The sequence below is a fragment of the Haemorhous mexicanus genome, chromosome 1 (genome assembly GCF_027477595.1).
Source record: "Haemorhous mexicanus isolate bHaeMex1 chromosome 1, bHaeMex1.pri, whole genome shotgun sequence".
NCBI classification, from domain to species: Eukaryota; Metazoa; Chordata; class Aves; order Passeriformes; family Fringillidae; genus Haemorhous; species Haemorhous mexicanus.
The window spans coordinates 22,534,004-22,544,197 of NC_082341.1; positions in this window are offsets into that span (position 1 = coordinate 22,534,004).

The window sequence follows — 10,194 nt, forward strand, 5'->3', positions numbered from 1 at the left end:
CATGGCTTAACCCATTTCAGTAATTAAAACAGATTTACTCCTGCTATAAAAACCATAATTGATGTAACATTTTAATTCCCACTTGCTCCTTTGAGTGGTAGTTGTATTCATGCTCAGACTTCATGCCTTGTTACAATTTGACAGCAGCTTAACAAGTTATTGAACACCAACTGAGTTATGGTAACTTTATATGTTCCTTTTCTTAGTGCACAGCATCCGTGAGATATTGCAGCAAAACATAAACTAAGAAATACCCAGGAAGCCAAAAAAATAACCAGCCTTGTACCTCAGGTGCCTCTGTTGAGTGTCAACAAGGCACTGTGCATGCCCACTATGGAAATCACAGCTGCTTTGTTGTCTAGTGTTCAGCTTCAGAGGAAAGCAGCAGAGTCTGACACCAACCTGCATTTTGGAGCTTCTGGTGTAAGAGCTTCTTACAAATTACCAGATACAAAGTCTGTCAAAGTCAGTGGCAAAATATCTGCCCCCAACCTCAACGACCTTTTGGTCAGGGTTTCACCCCTACAAAAACTGTGTGCTAGTTTAAATCACTAGCAGAAAGCTTGGCTGCTGCAAGCTGGAAGTTCTTAGGGCTGTATCAGGATATGAGCATGTTCTGGCACTGTAGCTAACTTAGTGACAGTAGTACTGGGGAGAACAATAAAGAACTTTTCAGAGAACCCAAACAAGATCCAGCACTGAGTATTTGTTTATTTCTCCTCACCAGAGCTTTTCTTTGACATATTACAGGACTACATGCAGTTTCTTTCTCAAAATGAAGTCACCCACATCCAAGTTTCCTGCTTCTCCCAGATAAAACAAAATATTTTAATTAGGACAATGGAAATTACATCTTCAGTTCATTTTTGGTCTTCAACAACAACAAAAAACCCAAAAAAAAACCAACTAAACAAACAAACAAACAAATTTCACACTGATACTGAAGTTTTACTGTTTAGGCCACAGAACATGGCCAAGAATGGACCAGGGACAGTAGAAGCTGTTTTGCAGAAATATAGTAATGTCACACATTTTCCAAAGTATGCTTTTCTGAAGAGGGAGAGTTGTCACTGGGAAACAGCTGGCCACGTGGAAAAGTCAGCAGCTGGGATGAGGAGAGAGAATATACTAGAAGCTATTGTTTCTTCCCTTGAGCCAAAATATAACTTTATGAGCTTCAGAAAGATAGCTAGATGAATTTGTGAATGAAAGTAGAGGTGGTGAGCATGGTAGTAAGGGGAGAAGCTATTTAATGAGAGTTTTGTCATTTCCCATGCCATCAGAACTCAAAAGCCTTTCTAGCAGAAAAGGGGCATGCTAGCATATGGATTAACTCTGCTCCTGTGTATTACTCAATAGAAGTGCTGCTTTTCAAGGGCAAAAGCAAAACTAAGAGTATTTTTTTGCAGGATTTAAAGGACCGCAACCTCTTTCAGCATGGAATATTCTAACACATAAATTAAACTGTCCCATAATTTACCGAGGAATTTCCACAGAGGACATTCTATAGGGTTAAGCCATGTTCTTTTGTGATGCTAAAGAACAAACGATTCCACCAACAATAACACACTAGTGTCAGGCAGAGGTGATGCTGAATCCACTCCTCAACAGTAGAATTAGGCATCACCACCAACCATTTTCAAATTATTGATTCAATTTTAAATACAAGCCAACTTGTTTCTCAGCTCCAACACAGTCCTGCTTATCCCAATCCACATGCACTACTCTACACCAAACAGCTTCAATGTTTCATTTAGTACCTCTGACTTTACAATATAACTACATTTTAGAGCAGGAAGAAAGACTTGTATGGGAAAAGAATAATTCTTATTCTGTTATATAATTTCTAGACCTTTTCTTAATTACAAGTGTATGTATATACAGCTAGCACTGACACAGTATTTACTCATTTATGAAAATTCTGGCAACATCTGAATGTTCTGTGTGAACTTGCATTTGAAATTAATGTACTACCAGAAGAACTTATTTCATCACCATTTTACTTTGCTCTACTGATCTGACAAATGTGTTACACCTTTCTTCCTTTAAAAGGCATTATAAAAAACCTGACCTGTCTTTTTTTTCCTAGGGTCACAAATAACTATGTATGCTTTATACAAATTAACTGTTCAAAAAACATAATAAGACAGAATTTGGGTTTTTTCTTCAGCACCAAAGCAGTAATAATTGGGCAGAACTTGGTAAGAATATAACCAAAATTGGAAAAAATTCTATAATTTATTTTTATAACTTTACTAGCACCATTATTGAAATTTACTAAATTTTTTCAACTATTTTTATATCACTGACTTTTAGATAATAGATAGAAACACATTATTTGAGTTATTTTCAAACAAGACAGTCAGGATAAGTAATGAAAATCAGGATTTTCAATTTGTATCCACATAAAACAACAGTTGAGCTCAAAATTAAGTAACACTAGACTACAAAACACAAAGGATAGTAAATCACATCTATTCAGAATACTTGATTTTAACTTTCCCTTCTAAGTTGTATTTTGGTACTGTATATTAGGATAATTTTTGTTTGGCTGAAAGCTCTAAATTTACAAGAAGTGGGAGTTGGTAGAATTGGGAATAGTTTAGTCATTAGTCAATCAAAAGGAGTATCTTCTTACAGACAAAGATAAAAGTTTACCACACCAGTTTATTAATGAACATTCATTAAATACCCCTACAGTGGTCATTAGGCAAGTCGCTCAAAGACACTAAGGCATCCTTAAGCATATCAGCCTACTCCAGTTTCTTAGGCATGCAAAGCACCACAGCACCTAAAAGTTAGACAAATGCCCTGCAGAATGGAATTCACAAAGCTCCTGATAGTTATTTTAGGCAATAAGAAAGAAGTGCTTGTAATCATAGGGGATTTCTTAAGTAAGAGTAAAGGATAAAGAGCAATGCTCAACCCCTTGTAGATCACCTTAATATTTAGGACCATAGTTCCTGTCTTTGAAGGCTCTTTTTTTTTTTTGCATGAACTATTTGACTAAGGACAATGTTATCAGCTGATGCAGATTAGGAAGGAAAAAAATATCATGTTGCAGTTTATGCCAAAACCTGGGCTGTTACAGATCTATATTGACAATCAGAAAAATATAATAGTGAATCATTTTAAGAAAATCTTGTTTCCTTGGCTTTGCTGCTCTTTATGAATGCTCTGACTGGGTTTCGCTACTCTGTTTCATCTTCTAATATTGTTTTTGAAATTAGATAGAAGACAAGATACATGCAATTTTTCTACTAAGTAGTTTAAAGAGCTTCTGGCCTGACTCTCATCTCTGTGAAGCGATTGCCAAGCTTAAATTTGTCAGCCTGCAATGATTAAATCCCAGTCTGTGTCTATCTTTTCTTTCACCACACTTTCCCTGCCTCCATGTTGAGATCTCGATTAGAATTGGCAGAGACAGAATTTTCAGAGGACCACTAATGGTAAGTCACCTTAGGTAAAGTAAACAACTGTAGTCAAACAAGTGTGCCAAATTAAATAGCAAAATTGCAGAAAAGCAGACTTATACTCTAGAATTCAAGTACAGGCAACAACCAAACAAAAAAAAAAATTACCCTAAAGGAGATTTCTGATATGGATTTGAAGTTCTCATCAAGCTCTTATGTCATCACTTAACCTCTGTATTCAAATTAGTGCAATCTCAAGTCCAGTTCCTGCAACCATCCACAGTCATTAGGGTGGAGTTTCACTTCAGTCTTTTCACAATCAATGCAATCTCAACCACAGCCCACCAGGAATATTTCTTTAAAGTTTACATGGAATTTCCTGTGTTTCAATTTGTATCGAATTTGCCTCTTGTTCTGTCATTGAGAAATGTCTGTTCTCTACTCCCTGGTATTTACACATAGATAAAATATCCCCATGCCTTCACTCCTCCAAGCTATGCAGCCAATCTTTGCTTACATCAGATGCTCCAATCCTTTAATTGTCTGTAACAGCCCTCGGTGGACTCATTCAAGGATGGAGAGACAGAACTGCACGCAACATTCTAGATGTGGTCTGACAGAGGAGGTGAAGGAGAACTTCTTCCCTCAGCTCTCTGGCAATTCTCTGCTTCCTGCTGCCCAGGAGATTGATGGCCCTCGTTGTTTCAAGGGTGCTCATGTTTATTTGGTGTCTCCCCAGGACCTCCAACGCCTTTTCTGCCAAGATTCTCTCAAGCTGGTCAGCCACCAGCCCATTCTGGTGTACAGGTTTATTTCTTCCCAGGTGTGGGATGTAGCTGAACTTCACATTGGCCCATTTCTCCAGCCTGCTGAAGCAAATCTGAATGATAGCACAACCACCTGGTACATCTACCACTCCACCCAGTTTTTGCATCTCCTGCAAAGCTCATTTGTGACAGGATGGCTGTTAGATGGAAGCTTACAGCTTTTCTCTGGAACCTGCTGCATGCTAGAGCCTGCTGTTCTTGCTCTGCTTGAGTTCCCTGTCTCTTCCAGCCCTGCCTCATTTCCTGCTCCAGTTATTTTTTGAATCCCTGCTCTGCTTCTAAAGTAGACCAGTGCCCAAGGCAGTGGGAGTAAGTCCAAAAAAATATTTCATTTTAGATATAATCTCGCGGATTATTTCTGACAATTAGCTTCAGCTATCTAGTGTTGTTTGTCGCATGAAGTTAGTGACATAGAATAATGCTGCTGGATGCAGAAACATTTTAAATTTGACCACAGACAGTACTCCTGAACAGTCAGAATCCTAAACTAGAGCTCCAGTACTAAGTTTTGGACAAAAGGTCTTTTCCTTTGTAAATAAGAAAACAGTTCAGATTTAAAAATACTCTTGCTCTAAGAACTTACAATTGATATATCAATATTAGCAGCAGAAATGTTGAAAATTAATTCCAAATCTAGCAAAATATCCAACTTAACAAGCTCTAATTAGTGCAATTACTTCCATATTGAAGATATATGTGTAATTGTGTTGTCAGTCTTTGCATGTGAGCAACAATTCTCTTACCAGTCAACCATAATAAATGTATTAATGCAATAGTTCTACATAAAACATATTTTCCCAAAATTGGATGGCAGACAACTTTGCTTTATTTAAATTAATTATGGTATTACTTGATTAAAATATTTAAGTAATTTCAAATGCATCAGCAGGTTCTGTTTCACAGTTGTTTAGATTTCATCAAATTTCTAACATCTGACAAACTTAGGGTCTTTTTAAGTACCTCAGTACTCTTAACACTCTTACCTTAAGAATTTCTCCTACCTGCTCACTTCACATAGGCATCTTAGTAACCAAGAAATCACATGTAAATTCTGACAAAGCCAATTTCTTGTCTTCTTTCAAACACCTCTTCTAAAATGAGGAAGCTGTTGCTATTACAATGGCATCCAGCAGTTGAGACTGCTTTCATCATACAGGACAGTTATCACCACAGCCTGACATCCAAACCATCACCCTCTCATTACATTCCTAAAACCATGTTCATTTCAGCTTCCTCCCCATGTGCTTGCATCACCTGTCTCCAACTGTTTCTCATGTGAAACCTACGTCATGGCCTGCAGAGAAGTTGCCAGTGCCTGTCATTTGTGTCTGCTCTGCATCTGACGACAAGGACTGCAGTTTGTAGGCACTAAGGTAATGAGAAAAAAATCTGCAAGTTTTTGTAGTAGGTGTAGAGCAAAAAAAATCCTTACAAACTGTAAGGAGTTTAAAATATGGTATTGGAACAAGAATTTCTGATAAATTTCTGAGGTAGATGTCCTGGGAAAGAACATGGTTGCGGAAGGGACACTACAACATTTTGACAATTTTGTGTCATCACATGCCTTTGCAACTCCTCATGAGAAGTACAATGACATTAGAATGCCATTCCTAAACCACTGTGCTGTTTTGGCTGGGGTAGAGTTCATTATTTTCACAATGGCTGGCATGGGGCTGTGTTTTGGATTTGCACTGCAATCAGTGCTGATGATAGAGAGGTGGTTTTGTTATTACTGAGCAGGGCTTGCACAGAGTCGAGGCCTTTTCTGTTCTTCTCCCTATCTATGAGTGGTCTGAGGATGTACAGGAAGATGGGAGGGGGCACATCCAGGACAGCTGACCCCAACTGACCCAAACAATATCCCAGACCATAGGGCATCATGCTCAGCATATAAAGCTGGGGGGGAAATGGAAAGGGGGATGTTAGGAGTGATGGTGTTCGTCTTCCCAAGACACTGCTACATTTGATGGAGCCCTACTTTCCTGGAGATGGCCGAGCACCAGCTTGCCCACAGCACCAGCCTGCTTTGCTTGTGAACATAGCTTGTTTCTTACTTATCAAAATGTCTTTATCTCAGCCCATGAGTTTTCTTACTTTTATCTTCCCAATTCACTTCCCCATTCCAATGAGGGGGGAGTGAGGAAACTGCTTCCTGGAGCTTGGTTGCTAGTTGGGGTTAAAAAACGACAACCACAGAATCCATCAAAGAACCACAGCCACGAGCAATAGACCACACTTTTTCACAAGATATGATCCAAAGCATTTTAATTTCAATGGATTCTTGTAGAAAAACTTATCTTTTATAATAAAACCCTATATTTTTTAACAATTAGAGGCAATGAATACCCCTATATACCACAGCAGAAAATATATCACTGCTGTTTGCTATTACATAATCAGATTTAGGCAAAAAGGTTTCCTGTTTAAAAAAAAGCCCACGTGACCAATATTCTGTCTTTGTCCAGTAACCCTTTCCCTCTGAGTCTATTCCCTTCCTTGTATTCTTTACATTTTACAGCCTTGAAGTGTGTCAGGGTTGTTGTGGCTTTGTTGTTGTTTTTGTTAATCTGTATATAAATTACTGTTATTTTTATTATCACTGGTTTCATTATTATAAGTATTTTCAGGCAGCCAGATCTATACTATAGTGGCATGTGTGTGGTAAAATCCTGAAATCAACAAGACTCCACAGAGAAGTACGACAGCTGCCTCAAAGGATAACAGTACAATTTTAGATGTTATGTAAGCAAAAGTAACAAACACACTGGGAAGGGCAAGCATTTCTTTACGAGTATGTGATTAAGCCCAAAGAATATCACTGCCTGATTCAATCAATTTTTTTTTCTTATATATAAAACAAATTCTTCTGTGCTGCTTCCAAGAAGCAACATGCACTATCAGAAAGGAATGCTGTGAAAGGTGTTAGTTCAAAAAATTAATGCAAGTGCTTTATGTATTTGTCTATAAATTATATACTTGAAATACAGAATGCAATTTTTTACAGTGAATGAGAAAATACTGCTGTTCTCCTCTACTTTGAGTTATTTTTCAACTCATTTCATTGAACTTTAACTGTGGTGGTCATGTGGTCTTTACTTGTACTTTCAACAATGCCTAAAAGTATCAGTTAAAAAAATTATTTGAGTGTCATGTGGCTTTGTTGATTTCTCACAATTCAAGAGAAGTAGTACATAATTTTGTTTCTTACACATGTTGGAAAAGATTGAACAGCCCTCTCAAACAATCTTGAGCCTCTCTGTTTTTTTCACTGTAGTTGTTTTCCTCAGCTTCCCGTCACTTGGCACCAATGACTTAAATCCTCCAGAGGAATTCAACTATTTCAAGTAGTTGGAGTGCCACTTCTTTGAATCAGGATTTGTGTGATAAATCCAGGCCAAGTAAGACATTTTTTTCACTTTAACAATGTTACTCACTAAGAACAGCTGGTCCTTTACTACATACTCATTCTGCAGGGAATACAGCAGTTGTATGCTTATCTGATCTCTCTCTGATATATTCCCTTGGATAAAGAAGCTTATTAAATGACAGTAAACCAAATATGTTGTCTGATGTCTCTGTTCTCAAATGGCCTTAGTCCACAAGGGACAACCATTCTCTACCAGCTGCATCTGCAACTCCTACTCATAAGATGAACACAGGGCACTTGCCACTTCCATTCCCAGCTCCTGTTTAGGAGTCAACACTGCAGTTTCTTAGACTGTAATTTCAAAAACAAGTTAGATTTGATAGCATTTCAAAATTAATTTTCAAATTCTTTCATAATTTGCCAAATTCATGCATGGTTCTTTGTAGCACCTACATTTTTATGTTCCTTTTCACAGACTGCTGAGTTTGGGGATTCTGAGCAAGAGTCCTCTTGGTGTCAGCTCACACATTTCCATGGGCAAAAACATTAATGCAGTTAAATTTTGTGTGCATTGTCCCACTCAAAGGAAGACCCCTGTCAATACCAGATCAGGTCCTAAGCTGCAATAGGAAGAGCACTGCCAGCTGGTCAAGGCAGGTCCTCCTTCCCCTTCCCTCAGCCCCTCTGAGACTCATCTGCATTGCTGTGTTCATTCTGAACACCTAGGTACAAGCAAGACACAGATGTACTGAAATTGCTTCTGTGCAGGTCATCAGGAAGAGGATTAAAGGACTGAAGCACTTCTCCTACAATGACAGGCTGAGAGAGCTGGAGCTATTCAGCCTGGAGATCAGAAGGCTCATGGAAGTTCTTAACATTACCTGTGAATTCCTGAGGGAGGAAGACAGTAAAGAATACGGAGCCACACTCTTCTCAATAGAATTCAAAGACAAGAAGCAATGGACACAATGAAGCTTCTCAATATCTTCATAGTGAAGAATATTTCCCTAGTACCCAATGTGAACCTTCAAACTGCCATTTGTGATCCCTGTTTTTTACACTCACTACAAAAACTACCAACAAGAGTCGGGCTTGCTTACCTTTGTACCTTCCCTTCAAGTCTGGAGGGTTGCTACTATGTCATCCCTTAGTCTGTTCTTCACCAGACAAACCAAGCCCAGTTTCCCCACGTCTCTCCCCAGGGAGCATGAGCTGTGAGCCCTCTACCACCTTGGTAAGCCTCTAGTGAACCCTTCAAGTGCCATCATGGAAACTCAGTCACCACTTAAGCATTTCAACCTGGCTGAACCCAGCCCATCTGCACTTGGTTAAATTACAGGGAATGGTTTCCATCTTTCCACACCAGCTCTCCCTCTGTAGCACCATTTCTGAGTCACCCAAGGGCATGCTGTAGTCATCCTGCTGACACTCAGTTACACTTAGCTTACTCAACAAGTTCTGAGCAGGACTGTTAGTGTGATTATATGTAGGTCTGTGTGTTACTGGAACACTGCACCACTTTTCTAACCATTTGACAAGCTGTTCTCAGAACTCCTAGTCTAAAGAGCAGTTGCAGAAGCAAATTGTCCAGACCACAGACTCCCCATGTAAAAACTCTGACGAATCTCTTATAAAGATTAAAGAACAGTCTGGAAATCTTGTCAATTATGCAGTATTTCTTTCCTCCAGAAAATGCAATCAAGCATTCCCTCATGTTTTTGGTCAACATCACACACAGACTTTGACCAGAATATAGAAGGAATAAAACACAGATAGACTAAGACAATGTCACCAGAGTATTTTTGTTCTCTGGAAAAAACTCTGACACACTTCAGCAACCACAAAAGTATTATTCTTTCTCCCCCAGCTCGTACATGAAGCATACTGACACTATTCTAAACCTCTGGAGCTAGCCAAACCTGCACAACTTTGCATTCTTGTTAGTGACATCATGCCCACTCTGCATGTGCGAAGAGAAATTTTCTCATTTCAAATCAACTCCTGATTCCTGTGGTGTTTCCTACCTTCAGCCTCAGACTTCTTACAGAGCACATCTCACAAATACCAGTTCAAAGCTGTGAGCATGCACTGGTATCATCTGGGCACAATGGTTTGCAGGACTGCCATGCAGCTTGCTTTCCAGTAACCATTCTAATATAAGTGGTACTTTGAGTGATGTGGGAGTCATGCCTTAGGGTAGGCATGAAAGGGGAGATTTCACAAGCATTTGAATCTATTTCCACTTTGTCAGCACCCACGTAAAATCAGCCTTCCAGTTTTATTCACAGACAGGCACCTACTGGTACTCAGGATGTAGACTAGAGAGGAGATTGCTTGTCCAGAGATAGCCAAAAGCATCTGTGCAGAACAGCTCACCAGGTACTTCTTTAATAGCCAGGTTCACACTTTGGCTGGCTTTTCATCTCATCTTCTGAGAATGCATTTGCAGAAGCTGAGCTCTTGTGTGTTTTACAAAATGTCTAAGGATACCTTAAGGATATTCTATCCTTAAAATAGTATATTCTTTTCTTATGACAGGATATCCAGATGCTACAATCTCTCAGCATCTTCAGCTATCTTTTATAAA